General features: G+C 44.4%; 1 protein-coding gene and 1 long non-coding RNA gene across 10 annotated transcripts in view; one reads left to right on the top strand and one right to left on the bottom strand.

The window, feature by feature from the left end:
* BRDT (bromodomain testis associated) overlaps positions 1-4,665 on the bottom strand; it is a 62,707-nt gene extending 58,042 nt beyond the window's left edge. For 5 of the 9 annotated variants that reach the window (XM_081008540.1, XM_081008547.1, XM_081008545.1 and 2 more), the window contains exon 1: positions 4,576-4,665. The gene's annotated coding sequence lies outside the window, so the exon portion shown is untranslated. The remainder of the gene's footprint in view (positions 1-4,575) is intronic. The other 4 variants (XM_081008549.1, XM_081008550.1, XM_081008542.1 and 1 more) reach the window with 4 other exon arrangements.
* A 36-nt stretch (positions 4,666-4,701) lies between these two features.
* LOC308478772 lies at positions 4,702-6,643 on the top strand. Its single transcript, XR_013987250.1, has 2 exons — positions 4,702-4,837; positions 6,493-6,643. It is a non-coding gene; the product is annotated as an uncharacterized lncRNA (long non-coding RNA).
* Positions 6,644-15,425: the final 8,782 nt, after the last annotated feature.

Here is a 15,425-nt window from a genome sequence, read left to right as displayed (position 1 = left end):
AGACCAGCCTCCTTTGCATCTTTCTGCATTCTGTTCAGCTGCGCGACATTTTGTGTAAGTCCCTGTTTCCCCCTCTCCTTTCCCCATGATCCCACAATCATTGCTCATGCTTAGCTGTGACTGTCAAGTAGCTGTAACTAACATGCACCTCTAATAAGAACCCATAACCTTTTCTTGAGCGACTGTCTTGACATAACGCTGCAGACAGCACATATTTATGAATAGTTCAGAGAAGGCTGGCCAGCTGACATTTACCTTCCCTGACTGTGATTTCTTGGGTACTGTATTCTGAAAATAATGATATGTCTGAAAGATGCACTTTTGCCTACTTAAACCCTTTCACTGGTATATCTGCAGCGCCATTATTTATAAGGTTGTATTTGCAGGGGGATAATCAAGTCAAGAGAGATTGAACAGACATGAGGTATACTAAGTACCTTACTCATTCGAAGGAAATTAATTTAGGCTGGATTCAATTTACCAAAAGTTGTTTAACTAAAGTCTTTTAAATTAATAAAATACCATATGTTACCTAAGGAGCTCACATGCTCGTTTCATTCTGAGAACGGCTGAATAGCCGAGATCACTTAAGCAACAAAAAGAATTTTGTGTTCACGAATTTAGCCTGTAATGAAAACAAGCTAGCTGACTATGTAGGTATCACATTGATCCATTCTACTGTTGAGGTATCATATTAACAAAACAAATATTCCTGGATAAACAGGTATGTTAATCTTTTGGCTTTGGCAAGGCGATCGATGTTAAGGAAAGTGGATATGGGTAACCGTTTTCAAAATTCAGTTTTGTTTCTTTTCTGTCGCAATTATGGTTTCAGGTAGCTGATTTATGTGCCTTTTATAGTGCTGACCATTCTCTACTGCTGTCTGCTGTGGAGCCTTTTGTTGGCCACAGTCCTAGACAATCATAGTGATTATATATAGATATGTTCTTTCCACACCCCCACCCCTGGTAGCTCGGAAACATCTAGAGGGCCACAAGTTCTCCACCTCTGTTGTAACTGATGGACTTTTTTAAAAATTGAAAGCCGTCTAGTTGCTTTAAGCGATCAGCAACGTTAAACTGTCAAAATATTCTTGCAAGCTTCTCCCTTGCCCATGCCGTGTCTGGGATTACAGTGGTAGCTCGAGTTACATACGTTTCAGGTTACATATGCTTCAGGTTACAGGCTCCGCTATCCTGGAAATAGTACCTCGGGTTAAGAACTTTGCTTCAGGATGAGAACATGGCGGCGGCAGCGGGAGGCCCCATTAGTTAAAGTGGTGCTTCAGGTTAAGAACAGTGTCAGGTTAAGAACGGACCTCCGGAACAAATTAAGTATTTAACCCGAGGTACCACTGTAATTGTCAGCACTGATTTCTAGGTAATCAAGAGACAGAGTAAGGCACCAGATCTTGGTAAGCCTGGTCAGCCAAAATCTTAAGATCCGGCATCCTTTGGACCAGCTCACTTGGCCAGTATATGGCCCAGGATTGGCGGGTTGTGGGTGGCACTGTGGGTTAAACCACAGAGCCTAGGACTTGCCGATCAGAAGGTCGGCGGTTTGAATCCCTGTGACAGGGTGAGCTCCCGTTGCTCGGTCCCTGCTCCTGCCCACCTAGCAGTTCAAAAGCACGTCAAAGTGCAAGTAGATAAATAGGTACCACTCCGGCGGGAAGGTAAACGGCGTTTCCGTGCGCTGCTCTGGTTCGCCAGAAGCGGCTTAGTCATGCTGGCCACATGACCCGGAAGCTGTACGCAGGCTCCCTCGGCCAATAAAGCGAGATGAGCTCCATAACCCCAGAGTCGGCCACAACTGGACCTAATGGTCAGGGGTCCTTTAACTCAAGAGTACATGCCGAGACTTGTTCTTCCATCGGTCTTTCCTCGTTTCACTTAAGTACGGCTGAGAGTACCATATTTACTCGAGACTAATGCGCCATCGAATCTAAGTTTTCAGAAGCTTAGAACCGAAAAAAGTATTTGTTGGCGAATGTAAATGTGCCATCGAATCTAAGTTGCGCCTTAATTTTCGTAACGTAATTTGGTGAGCATTAGATAAATACAGTACTTTGGTGCCACTAAAAGGTTACTGGAGAAGACTGAAGCAGAGAACTTGCCCTTCATTTCATTTGTTTGTATGTATGTATGTGTGATCTATCTCTCTATCGATATCTATCTATAAAATATGATGCCTAATTCTTGCACACACAGAGATAAAACACATGGCAATTTCCTAGCTAAAGGGTTGCCTTGTGCTGAGTTAGGTTATTGGTCCATTTAGCTGAGTGTCTCACAATGGCTCTCCCAGGGCTTTGGGAAGGAGTCTTTCCCCCCAGACCTTCCTAGAGTTGCTGGAGTTCAAACCAGTGACCTTTAGTCAGGGGTCAGCAAGCTTTATCAGCAGGGGGCCGGTCCACTGTCCCTCAGACCTTGTGGGGACCGGACTATATATTGAAAAGAAAAAAAAAAGAATGAATTCCTATGCCCCACAAATGCAGTGGTACCTCGGGTTACAGACGCTTCAGCTTACAGACTCCGCTAACCCAGAAATAGTACTTTAAGAACTTTGCTTCAGGATGAGAACTGAAATTGTGTGGCGCAGCGGCAGCAGGAGGTCCCATTAGCTAAAGTGGTACCTCAGGTTAAGAACAGTTTCAGGTTACCTCCAGAATGAGTTAAGTTCTTAACCCGAGGTACCACTGTAACCCAGAGATGCATTTTAAATAAAAGGACACATTCTACTCATGTAAAAACACCAGGCAGGCCGCACAAATAACCCAGAGATGCATTTTAAATAAAAGGACACATTCTACTCATGTAAAACACGCAGATTCCCGGACCATCCGCGGTCCAGATTTAGAAGGCGACTGAGCCGGATCCGGCCCCCGGGCCTTAGTTTACCTACCCATGCCTTTAGTGTACAAAACATGGTCTCTACCAATCAGCTGCGGCCCTTCCATGGCAATATTATTGGGGTACATCTCTAGAATAGCGTTCAAAACTCCCATTGTCCTGGGCGCGTTTTGCGACAGGGAATTTCATCAGCGCGAGCAGCTTCTGAGCTCTGGACGCAGTACTGCGCCTAAGATTTCAGATTAAAACTGCAGAGTGGAAGGAAAGGAGGACCTTTTTCTGACTCCCCACTTCCAGCTACTCTCTGAAGACAGGAGAAGAAACCCTCTTAAGAATATTTGGGGGGTGGGCAGGGGAAGGACTAGACCATATTTAAAATGAACATAATATTTTAGCTGCAGTTTATTCATTTTCAGCTTTGTATTCGTGTTATAAAAAAGCCCGCCTAGGCATTCCATTGTGGTGCCCCTAACCAAGGTTTAAGGTGCCATTTAGCTCCTAGCTTTTGTATCTCAGTTTCTAACACTGCTGTAGAAGCTAGCCCAGGAACTAGGCTGAAAGTGTTTGTGGGGAGGGGGGAAATCATGCATAGCTCGCTCTTCTTCTGCTTTCGAGTGGAGCTGCTGGGTGGGGAGATCACAGGGAGCCTGCCCATGCCTCCTGAGAGCTCTCTTGACATGGCAGGACTCAGAGACTTCTTGGCCCTATTAGCACGAGGTGATAGGAATCTGATTCCCCTCCTCCAGATAAAGCAATAGGCTGGGGCTCCAAAATATTTAGCGGGAAGGGGGAGAATGAGATCATGCTCTGAACTCAGTCCTTCACCCTGAGTCTCCATTTCTATCATTTATTTTGTATCACACCATAACTGTGGACACGGCTGACTGCTGTTATAATAATGCTGTAATGAAGGATAAGCATATATGTTTTGGACTTGCTTGTCCTTGTTCTGTTCTGCAGCTTATTTTGTCTGATCTGCAGTTTGTACAGATAAGAATGAATGAATGGCCCAGACCTTGTTCCTCCATGCCCTTTTGTTGGCATTCCCTTCTGGTCTGGTCTGTTCGCCTGCCTCTACCAGCCCTTGCCTGGTTACTCTAGATCCTGCTATTCCTGCAAGGCTGGCACCGCTCATGTCCCACCAAAACCTGCAACAGTGCTAAACGGTTCAAACTATTCTTGTGGGAAATTCAGAACAGTCTTGATCCCTGCTTGTTGTGTGTCCCATGTTCTGTGATCTATGTACCCTGTTCTCAATGCCTGCACTGGTGAAGATCTATGCTAGCCGCAAAGGAATGGTTCAACTATCTTAAGTACTAAAGTAAAGGACCCCTGGCCGTTAGGTCCAGTCGTGGCCAACTCTGGGGCTGCAGCGCTCATCTCGCTTTATTGGCCGAGGGAGCCGGCGTACAACTTCCGGGTCATGTGGCCAGAATGCCTAAGCTGCTTCTGGCGGACCAGAGCAGCGCACGGAAACGCCATTTACCTTCCTGCTGGAGCAGTACCTATTTATCTGCTTGCACTTTGACGTGCTTTCGAACTGCTAGGTTGGCAGGAGCAGGGCTGAGCAACAGGAGCTCACCCCGTCGTGGGGATTCGAACTGCCGACGTTCTGATCGGTAAGTCCTAGGCTCTGTGGTTTAACCCACAGCGCCACCCGCGTCCCTTATCGTAAGTACTATTCGTTGCTATTATTCTTGCTTTTGAGGGCTCTGTGCTTACCTTAGACTTCCTCCGTCATCCTTTGGAGTTTGTGTCTGTGGGAGCGTTGAGATCACAAGAAGAAAGGGCAATGTTGTGGGATTGAATTGTGATGTCACCGTCCCTAGGGTTGTGACCCAGACCATAGGTGGCTCCAGGGGTGACCCTTGTGATGCCACCTTCAAGTCTGGGCCACCTGTCCCATGCTCCTGAAGTTGCCAGGAAAAGGCAGGAGAGCAGAACTCTCTGTTGACCTTTCTTGGGGTGCTAGGAAGGACAACAAGTGAGTAGACAAGTGACTAGATCTTAAGTTGTTCATTGGCAGCTGCAAGCTCTTGGGTGAGATACCTGAATTGGCCCACCGAGATTGCTCACTCTCAGATGGGTTTTCACTAGAGAAGACAAATTGTAGGGTGCTCAGAAACACCACTAATTCATGCAAAGGTCCTGCCCCTTTATACTCCTTGCAGCTGAAGAACCTCTCATCAGGTTTTGGGTGTGGGACCTGTGGCTCTCCAGATTCTGTTGAATTCCATCTTCCATTACTCCCAACCAACATGCCCAATGGTCCACTGGGGGTTGTAGTCCAACAGTAGCCACAGGTTCCCTGTCGCTGAATTAATCTCTGCTTGACTACAGTGGTACCTTGGGTTACAGACGCTTCAGGTTACAGCTGCTTCAGGTTACAGACTCCGCTTACCCAGAAACAGTACCTCGGGTTAAGAACTTTGCTTCAGGATGAGAACAGAAATCATGCAGCAGCGGCGTAGCGGCAGCAGGAGGCCCCATTAGCTAATGTGGTGCTTCAGGTTAAGAACAGTTTCAGGTTAAGAAAGGACCTCCAGAACGAATTAAGTTCTTAACCTGAGGTACCACTGTATATAAAAACCCAGGTTGCATACACAGCATAAGTTTAAAGCACACCCTGCCCCGCTGGAACAGTCCTGGAAAATGTAGTCTTCCCCTCACAGTGCTGCAGTTCCCAGCATCCTCAGGATGAGGGAGGGGGGAATGTGCTTTAAACGTCTGTTGTGTGCACCAAAATTTCAAGTCAGATCACTTGGTATTGTGTACACTGACCAGCCAAAGTTTCTGGGAGGAGTCTTTCCCAGTTCTGCTAGAGACCCTATCGATTTGCCTGTCCTCAGACCTAATGACATATTTGGCATCAGGTGTAGGGCAGGTGGGTGTGGCTTTGCTGAAACAGCCTTGCAGGCCAAATGGGGAGACCTGTTGGGCTGAATTAGACCTCTGGGATGGAGGTACCCCACCAAGTGTTCTATAAAGTGGGCCTTCACAGGATCAGATTCTGCTATCCTAAGGCATTCATCCAGGTCCTGCAATTTTCCCATCTGACCAAGCGCCAGGCTGTTCTGCTGATTGATACAGTACTAGTTATATAAGAGCCACATTGGATAAGATAAAAAACCCACCTTGTTAAGTTGTGGGTGAACATATCAGACGACACAGCGATTCTTCAAACAGCTCTTGTTTATTCACAGGCCAGAACAGAACTGAACTGAAGGGTTCAGCCAGCCTGCTTATATAGAGCTCCACTAGAACGCAACAGTAACAATTTCTGTAACTATCCAATCACTGAACGTCACTTTCAATCCCCTATTTGCATATGTGGACCTGAACTATCTACAGTATCCCCCTGCTGGCCCAGGGTGAGAACTTCAGTACATAACACCCCTTGTTCATTTTGTCCCCGCATGGTGGCCAACCAGATCTTTCTGGCAGCTTTAGACTGATTTCCCAATTTCCTCAGATCTTGCCCAACACCCTAAGGTTGTCCATCCAACTGGAACAGAAGGATGAAGTGTTGTCCTGTGCAGCACAAATTTCAGGTTTCTGTGAGCAGAAAGGATAATTGATCTTGCTGCCCTCCCATCCACAACTTGGTATCTGTGTCTGCTTCCTCCCCTCGTGCCCCAGGTTGCCTTCCAATGGGTCCTGCTGTCCTATTATGTAAGAACATGAGAAGAACTAGGCTGGATCAGGCCCCTTAAGGCCCATCAAGTCCAGAATCTCACAGTGACCAACACGATACAGGTGGAAAGCCCAGTAAACCTGTTTCCAAACTCCAGTTTCCTTTGCTCGTTACCTTTCTGATTTTTGAACTAATTATTGGCTAGATTTGTCCGAGAAGGGACCCGGTTAGAAGCGCTGCCAGTTTGGGGAAATGAAATACACTGAAGTCAAATGGCTTCGGTTCACTCACCAGATAAACATTTCTTTTTTCAAGCAAAGGGATCGCTGTGTTTTAAAACGATGGAAGGAGAGTTTCTGTCCTGGCAAACACACAATAGTGCCGTTTCAGCAACAACAAAAGCGCACAAACACTTCCTGCGAATGTCTCTCCCAGATGAGATCATCTGAAATACGCATCTTGATTTTGTTGATACCCAATGAGTCACGCAATGTTATAAAATGATGTCACTGGGATTTAATTAACTGCAGTCATTTCCGCATGTTCATGCGGGTACAAAGGAGCTCCCCAGAGAAGAAGAATCAGGGATACTTTGGCTGACTAATCGCAGCCTTCCACCAATTCATTTGCATGGAATCCACAATATATGTGAGTGCACTCAAATTGTGTTTCAGGCTGGATTAATGGTCTGAAACATGGTCCTCAGTTTCTCCTTGCCCTTCCTGGCCTCAGTTCTGGTCCTGACTATCCTCCTGAACCATCTCTCAGTGGTAGGGTACATCTGCTGTAAGTAGAAAAGTTGAATCCCTGGCATTTCCAATTAAAAGGGTTCAATAGCAAGTGATGGTGGTTGCAATTCTGATTTCCCTTCTTCCATGTATTTGCTCCAAATGAGCCTATGAAAAGTGGATATATTTTATGCCAGCCGTCCTCAACCCAGTGTCCTCCAGAGGTTGTTGGAACTCCCATTAGTCCCAGCCATCATGGTTAATAGCTAGGGATGATGGGAGTTGTAGTCCATCTGGAAGACACCAAGAGCACACACACACTTCCGACATTCATTATGATTTGTGCTCTTTGGTGCTTTAAATACAAACTTTAAATACTGTTTGTGCCTGCAAAGGTTTTGAGCTGGGCACACCCCTTCACTTCCAATAAGTGCATATCTCATAATTTCCTGCTGAAATCCCATAACATTTCACAGCACAAATGTTCTGATTCATTTTTTGTCCCGTTTTTGTTGTCCTCGAGACTCTTCCAGACAGCAATCATGTGTCAGAATTGCAGAAGCATTGCAGAACAAACTAAAGCTGAATAAATCCACTGTTACTGTGTAAAAAAAAACATGTTACAGAGTAGACCCACAATAAAGACTAGACTGGAGGGGTCCAAGATTACCAGATTTTTTTCAATGAATCTGGGAACACTTTTCAACTTCAATTGATTTTGTATGGGGACTGATTTGTAAATCCGGGGACTGTCCCTGGGAAACGGAGACGTCTGGTAACCTTAGTCCAAGGTTGAAGAAGGCTGTTTTACACTATTAGGTCCAATGGCATTAGTGCCATTGGACCTAATGGCATCCTTTTCAACACGGGCTCTGGCCTGGTGGAACGCTCTGTCTCATGAGACCAGGGCCCTGCAGAAACTGATTTCTTTCCGCAGGGCCTGTAAGACAGAGTTGTTCCGCCTGGCCTTTGGCCTGGAATCAACTTGATCCCCTTCCCCTCTTTCCTTTTCCCTTTCTCCTTCTGTGATGAAACTCCTATCTGGTGACTTTTTTCTGGCCCACGTAGGACCAGCCTGGATAGTTGGCCTTGGTGAAGATTTGGTGTTTTCATCCCCAAAAAGTTTTTGTTTTGAGTTTCTACTGAAACGAGGCTGCATTTTAATGTTGTATTTTAATCTTGTTTTTAAGTTGTATTTTAATCAATTGTTTTTATACCTGGTGTTAGCCGCCCTGAGCCCGGTCTTGGCTGGGGAGGACGGGGTATAAATAAAAATTATTATTATTATTATTATTATTATTATTGACGTACAACAGCCTATGTAACTTTCCTATATAGATAGGCAAAGTGAGGGAAGAATATGACTCATGTGTAATACATAAATGATTTCAAAACTTCTACTAACTCAGTAGAGACCTCTCCTATACCACCTGTACCAAGCTGTCTGAAGGTCAGGATTGTGGGAAGGAAAGCTGATCCTTATTTGCAGAAATTGGTTCTGATAAATTGCATGCTGGCTAAGAGAGTAATCCTTAGTCAGGGGAAATCTGATCTTTCTCCAATCCATCAACAATGGATTAAATAAACGACAACCACTGCATTTGTGAAACACAGCTACGTTTCAGGAGAGCTAATAACTGCTGAATACATGTGCACTTTTGTGGAGCATATGGATTTCTTTGTTTTCAGAGAGTCAATTTTTTTGCCCGTTACTGGTGTTCAGTAAGAGGAATCAGACCGTAGGCCAAAATAAAAATAAATGAGCTCTCATAATGGGAATTCCTGGTTAATACAATGCCGAGCAAGTTCACAACTAGCTGAAATGGCCCATACTCCTATTTGTATAGCATTTTTATAATTTGATTTCTTTTTACAATGAGGAAGCTGGTTGCACAGGGGATCAGACCTTTGGTCATCTAGTTCAGTAGTATCTACACCAGTATTCTTCAGCCTTGGATTCTCAGTTGTTGGTGAACTAAAACGCCCTTCATCCTTGACCGTCTGGAAATGATGGGAGTTGGAAATCTAACAGCGTATGGGGATCTGAGGCTGAACAACATTGATATGCAGGCAGTAGGTCTCCATGATTTTAGACATGGGTCTTCTCCAGCCTTACCTGGATTGAACAGGGGAGTTTTTCATGCAATACCATTGAGCTATGGCCCAAGGCTGCCATCTTCCTCCCTTTTATTTAGAATCTGCCATTGCAATGGAGAATTGTTATGATACATACAAGGAGAGTTCTCACCTCTTATTGTTGCTGCACTAGACCATTACCACTTCTTTACTACAGATGGATCTCAAACCCTCGGTGAGTTAGGGACTTCCCCTGCACGTGAAGACAGGCTCTGGCGGATTGAGTGGATGAGACCAGTAGTGGATCCATTGATCAAGAATTGGTCTGCATGTGCTGTAGAGGGAAGTGAGGCTCATCAACCTGGGAAGGTAGCCGATCTCAGAGAAGGAAAACTCTGATCCTAACCTCCACTGTCTTGCGGGATGTCTTGGGGAGAAGAAAGGGCTAAGGAGTATAAGCTGGACAAATCTGAAATGGGAGTCCCTGAGATGGTTGGATAGCGTCTTGTATGCCTCCTTCCTGCAACACCTGTAGCGAACCTGGTGCCAAACATATTGCTCTACTTTCCTTTGGACCACAGCAGTGAGGCTGTCGTCTGGGCAGCCTAGGACCTCCAAACACACTGCCCAGGTAGGATCCTAATTGCTAACAAAAAAGAAATTGCCAACAAAAAAGGAATGGCAAGACAAACTGAGTATATAGAACTGGCTAGATTAACAGAGGCAATTAGAGATCACGCTAGACGAGAGTTTCAAAAAGCATAGGAAAAATGCAGAGAATACTTCACAAAACAGTGCCCTAAAATACATACCTGGACTTGTTTCGATTAATGTCTGCAGGAGACTTTGTGGATATTTAAGTTACAATTAGAAAAATCTTAATAATTATTCATAAAGGAAGCAGCTTATAAGAAGTAAATAAGGAGGCCAGGTACAGGATAAAGGAAGTCTTTTATTTGGTTGTTTGTATTGTTGTATGTTATGCTTATTGTATGTTATGTTCACGTTTAATGAGGGTGGATTTCTGTATTGGTGGGTGGGGGGGGTTATGTCATGTTGTAAATAAAATTTCCAATAAAAATTTAAAATTAAAAAAACCAAACCAAACACACTGCACAGGCTTGCACCCCAGGGAGGTCACTTAGGTGCTTGCTAAAACAGTGATTTGCCTTCACCCTCGGAGGTGCACTCCATTGTCTCTCAAGTCAGATGGGTGCCAACAACTACAGAGTTATCTGAGTAAATCCAACGGAACTTCTCCTGAGCAAGTTTTTATTCTGAAATGAAACCGTTGTTTCTTATCATGAATCTGAACACAGGTTTGCTTGATTCCATGATCTTCTCATAGAAGGAAAGCATCCCTGTGCACACTTGCCTGGGAGTGAGTCCCATGAAATCCATAGGGCTTTTGTGTGTGTTAGCCTACTAGTTTTTCTCTGAAACAGATTGAACATTTTGAACTAGATTTTCCTGTGCTAAAGCAGGGAAATTTCACCACCTGTCTCTTGCTCTGGTCCTTACTCAAGAATGTGCCTGCAGTAGTCCCATTGAGTAGGAATGGTCACATACACCATGTGCCAAGGTACCTTATTAACGTGGAATATTTGATTAGGACACTGTGCCAAGGAAAGAAAGAAAGAAAGAAAGAAAGAAAGAAAGAAAGAAAGAAAGAAAGAAAGGCTCAGAAATATCCAGCTTCTTGAAAGCTGGCCCAGTTTCCCAATGGAACCAGATTCAATGCCAAAAATTGGACAAAATGTATTTTTAACGCACACTTCTATTTTCCACTGCGAGGATTTGTGTTATGCTTTGTTGCAAAGCGGGCTCCTTCGTTAAGCAGCTTTAAAAGAGATCCTGTCATCCTGATCAATTAAAGAGAGCGCACTCCGACCTGTAGTTTTAGTTGCCTAATGCTGATATCTACATACTGTCCGTGTCACACATCTTTTTGTGTGTGTGTGCTTCAGATCTCTCTCGATGTGCGGTTGTGCGCCTGTATACCCCAGTGAGCACGCAGTACGGAAAGTCAAGTTTACAACTTACACAGATGTTCACCACATGTGTAGCTCCATATGGAAAAAGAAGCATGAGCTCAGAACGCTCTCCCTCTTTTCTGCCTCCTTAAGAAACTTATATGGTTCCAGCTTTTTTTTTTAAAAAAAAAACCAAAACAAAACACCTACGTATCGGCACATTTAATATAATACTAGCGTTTGGAACCTAAAACTTTGGTTTTGGACCGTAATAGTCCATGCTTTCAAAACTAGAAGTGGAACATAGATACTCTTAATAAAATAGCTGGATGTGTGTTTCTGGAACTAATGAAGGTAAAACAAATACACAGAAGTGTAACAGGGCTTCAGTTATTTTCTTCTTATTTCTTTAAAAAGGCTCTGAAGTATTATCTGACTTCCTAGTGAAGACAACATGCCTTTAAATCGGGTGAGGGGACCTGTGACTCTCCAGTTGTTACCATCTAGGCCTGATGGGAATTGGAGTCCAAAGGACTCCCACCTCACATTTAAATATAGACTTGCCCCAATCACATACAAAACAGGGGAGCGGCAGGCAGGGAAACTAGCTCCTTAGAGCGAAAAGACCCCAAGAGCCAAAGGAACTGAACCCCCTCTGTACCCATGTGCTACTCACCTTCCCATAGCTCTCTAGTGTGGAGTCTTTGTCAGCACGAAGTTACATTACAGTGGTGCCTCGCAAGACGAAATTAATTCGTTCTGCGAGTTTTTTCGTCTTGCGAAGCACGGTTTTGGAAAAGCTTCAAAAATCACCAAAGTCTTCAAAAACTTCAAAAAAGGCTGCCACACCGCGTGCTATGAGTTGCTCCTCGAAGTCAAGTCGCAACTGCACCTCTTCAAGCAATGCACCCTGGGTATTAACGGTTTTAAGAAAAAGGAAACAAACTTGCAAGACGTTTTCGTTTTTCGTCTTGTGAAGCAAGCCCATAGGGAAATTCGTCTTGCGAAGCAACTCAAAAAACGAAAAACTCTTTCGTCTTGCGAGTTTTTCGTCTTGCGAGGCATTCGTCTTGCGAGGTACCACTGTACCTCCTTCCAGGGGCCAGATTCTAGTGGCAGGCAGGTCCAAAGGCACAAGTGCAACGATGGTAGATTTCAGCTTTGTCCTGTACGCTACACTTCAACACCCCTCTCTGCCCTCCGCTCAGGCAAGCGAGAGGCATTATTAGAATTCAAGGACGCATTCAAGCCAGGGGGAAACACTAAAAGGAGGGCGAGGAGCAGGGGTGGGGCTTGTGAGAATCCCAAGGGCCAATCAGAGGTTGCATCCTGCCTTAGCCTTTTTCTCCTAGCTAATCTCCTCACTTCCTGTCTTGGCACCCTGCCGGAAGGTAAACCATGGACAGGAGAGGTGTTTGACGTGCTCCCTGCCTGAAACATTCCTTTTCCTCAATCGTTTGATCCTTTTGTCTCCACTTTTGTCGATGACTGGCAGGCTTCAGTTCAAATAGATGGGTCTGCCACTGTTTGCAGGTGGCTTGAGCAACCTTCCCCCAGATGTTTTGGACGACAACTCCCATCTTTCCCAGGGGTTCAAGGTGCTTATCCAAGAGTTTGGTTTCCTCTGAATGTGGGGCAGCAGAGACTGCAGTGTCTTTAGGATATATGGTTTATTTACACATATGCACAACCTGAGCCGGGTTCATAACATTAACACCCTCAGAGGGTCTTGCTTCTCTTATAGCCACAGCCTTGGCTTCCAGCAAAAATCAGGCATGGCTCTGACTCCCTGGCTTCCCAACCTGCCTTGCTTCCAGCTTCTAGCTTACACACAATCTGGGCTCTGTCTTTCTAACTACCAGTGAGTTGTTATCTGGCGCAGAGCCTCTTCCTTTGTTACCTTAATGGCTCATACTTCGAGAGGGCCAGTTCCTCACCAGGAAGCTAGCCTGGCAATTCCAGGAATTGAATCCATGCTGAATCCAGGAATTAGAAGGGAGCTCGGGCATACAGTCTGCTCCCCACCCCAAACTCATAACGATATGTACACTCATCAATATATCTGGCATTTTGGGATTTAGTATGGAAGTAAAAAAAAGCTGAAAGACATTCAAGAAAATCTTTGGCTTTCCCCTTTCTGTGCCTAATTTCTCATGGTGGAAAGCAGGAAGCTGAACTCCTACTTGAGGCTTTTCTCACCTTCACACCGATGATTTTGTGGTCCATTTCTTAGGGCGATCTATTTGAAGCCGGTTTATTTCTAGAATTCCCTAACCCTAAATGCCACGCAAATCAGCTCATACAAGCACGCCGTGTACATTTCCTACCGAGTACCAAGGAAAGCACTTAGGAAGGAAAAAGTTGGAAAGGTGTCAAATCGTTTCACGGCATGTGCACGAGTTGTGCCAACCTAATAAAAATAGTTAACAGCCAACTGTGTTTCCTAGCTTTCAGTCTGCCTTCGCAGACTCCGGGACGGGAAGGCTCTGTAAATAAGAATGTAAGGAAAGCACTGCTGGATCAGGGCAGAGACTCATCTAGTCCAACATCTTATTCTCAAAAGGAGCCAAACACGCCAATGGGAAGCCCACAAGCGGAACCTAAGTGCAAGTTTGCTTGCGATTCACAATAACTGGTATTTGGAGGAGTACTGCCTCCAGCAGTACAGGCAGAGAATAGCTATAATGGGAAGTAGCCACTGTGCAGATTTATTTTCCGTGAGTTTGTCTAATCCTCTTTTAAAGCCGTTTAAGTTAGTGGCCATCGGTAGGAGCGAATTCCATCGTTTATCTGTGTGCTCTGCGAAGAGGTAATTCATTTGCCTGTCCAGAATTATCCAAAACAAAATGAAGACACTGAGCCTGGGAAATGTGTTGCTTGCAGTATGGAGAGCCTGCAACTTGCATGCGTTTAATTTGTGCACATTCAGCTTTAAGTGTGTGACAATTGCAAGAAAGAAAGAAAGAAAGAAAGAAAGAGGGAGGGAGGGAAAAGGGCAGGGTTCCGGGGAAGATGACTTGGGTTTTAAGTACAGTGGTACCTCGGGTTAAGTACTTAATTCGTTCCGGAGGGCCGTACTTAACCTGAAACTGTTCTTAACCTGAAGCACCACTTTAGCTAATGGGGCCTCCTGCTGCCGCCAGAGCACGATTTCTATTCTCATCCTGAAGCAAAGTTCTTAACCCGAGGTACTATTTCTGGGTTAGCGGAGTCTGTAACCTGAAGCGTATGTAACCTGAAGCGTATGTAACCCGAGGTACCACTGTATACGTGATTTTAGCTTTAGGCACGATCCCCAGAATGTAATCCCTGCATAACTTGCAAGCCTACTGTAGTTGATGCAGATGCCATCCTCAAAACATATATTGGCTGAATCTGGCATTTCTCTGCTGCTACCTAGTTGTTGTTTTTTACTAGAGCTGTTGGCCCACCGGAGGGACGATGTGGGTGATTTGGTTCCGAGTGGTTTTCTTTTTAAAAAATATTTAGGTTTGCATTTTTTTATACATATAAAAAACTACAAAAGCACAAGTATACCAAATGTGTAAACTCCCATCTCCCCCCTCCCCTCAAAATATCCCATGTATACATGTTTAGATGCAGAAAATGGTAAGTAACAGTGAATTTCATTTTTGGATATTTGTGATACTTGATCGTGTTTGTGGGATTTGACTTCTGTAAGGAGATACTTGAGCAACACCTTCTAAACTTTTTTTTTTATCTTCTAAACTTTTAAAAAATCAATTTGTCATCCGCCTTAACCCATGAACTCAAAGCAGAGCACATCAGTTTTAATAGGAATGGCAGATTTATCACTACCTAAATCCCAGTCTAAGCAATAAATATAAAAGACCTGGAAATGCAAAGACGAGTGAACTGTTATAAAAATGAAGTATATTATAGATACAGAGCTAATAAAAGTGTCTAGAAAGCCCTGCTCCTTTCCACTCTTTAATATTCTCTTGTAATAACACACTCGACTGCTTACCTGCTTGCACATTCACATATGCCTGCTATGAATGTATTTAAAATGTAGTTCCGCCATTCTAGATATACTGCAATAGTGATTTCTGTCTTCCCACTCATGATCAACATGTAAACTGAAAACCATCACTCGGAGCAACTCTTGCAGTTGTGTGCATATATAAACACAAACACATT

This window comes from Podarcis pityusensis, assembly GCF_964106645.2.
Source record: "Podarcis pityusensis genome assembly, chromosome: 6".
NCBI classification, from domain to species: domain Eukaryota; kingdom Metazoa; phylum Chordata; class Lepidosauria; order Squamata; family Lacertidae; genus Podarcis; species Podarcis pityusensis.
Note: the sequence above shows the minus strand (reverse complement) of the source record. Positions and strands in the feature narration are given on the sequence as shown.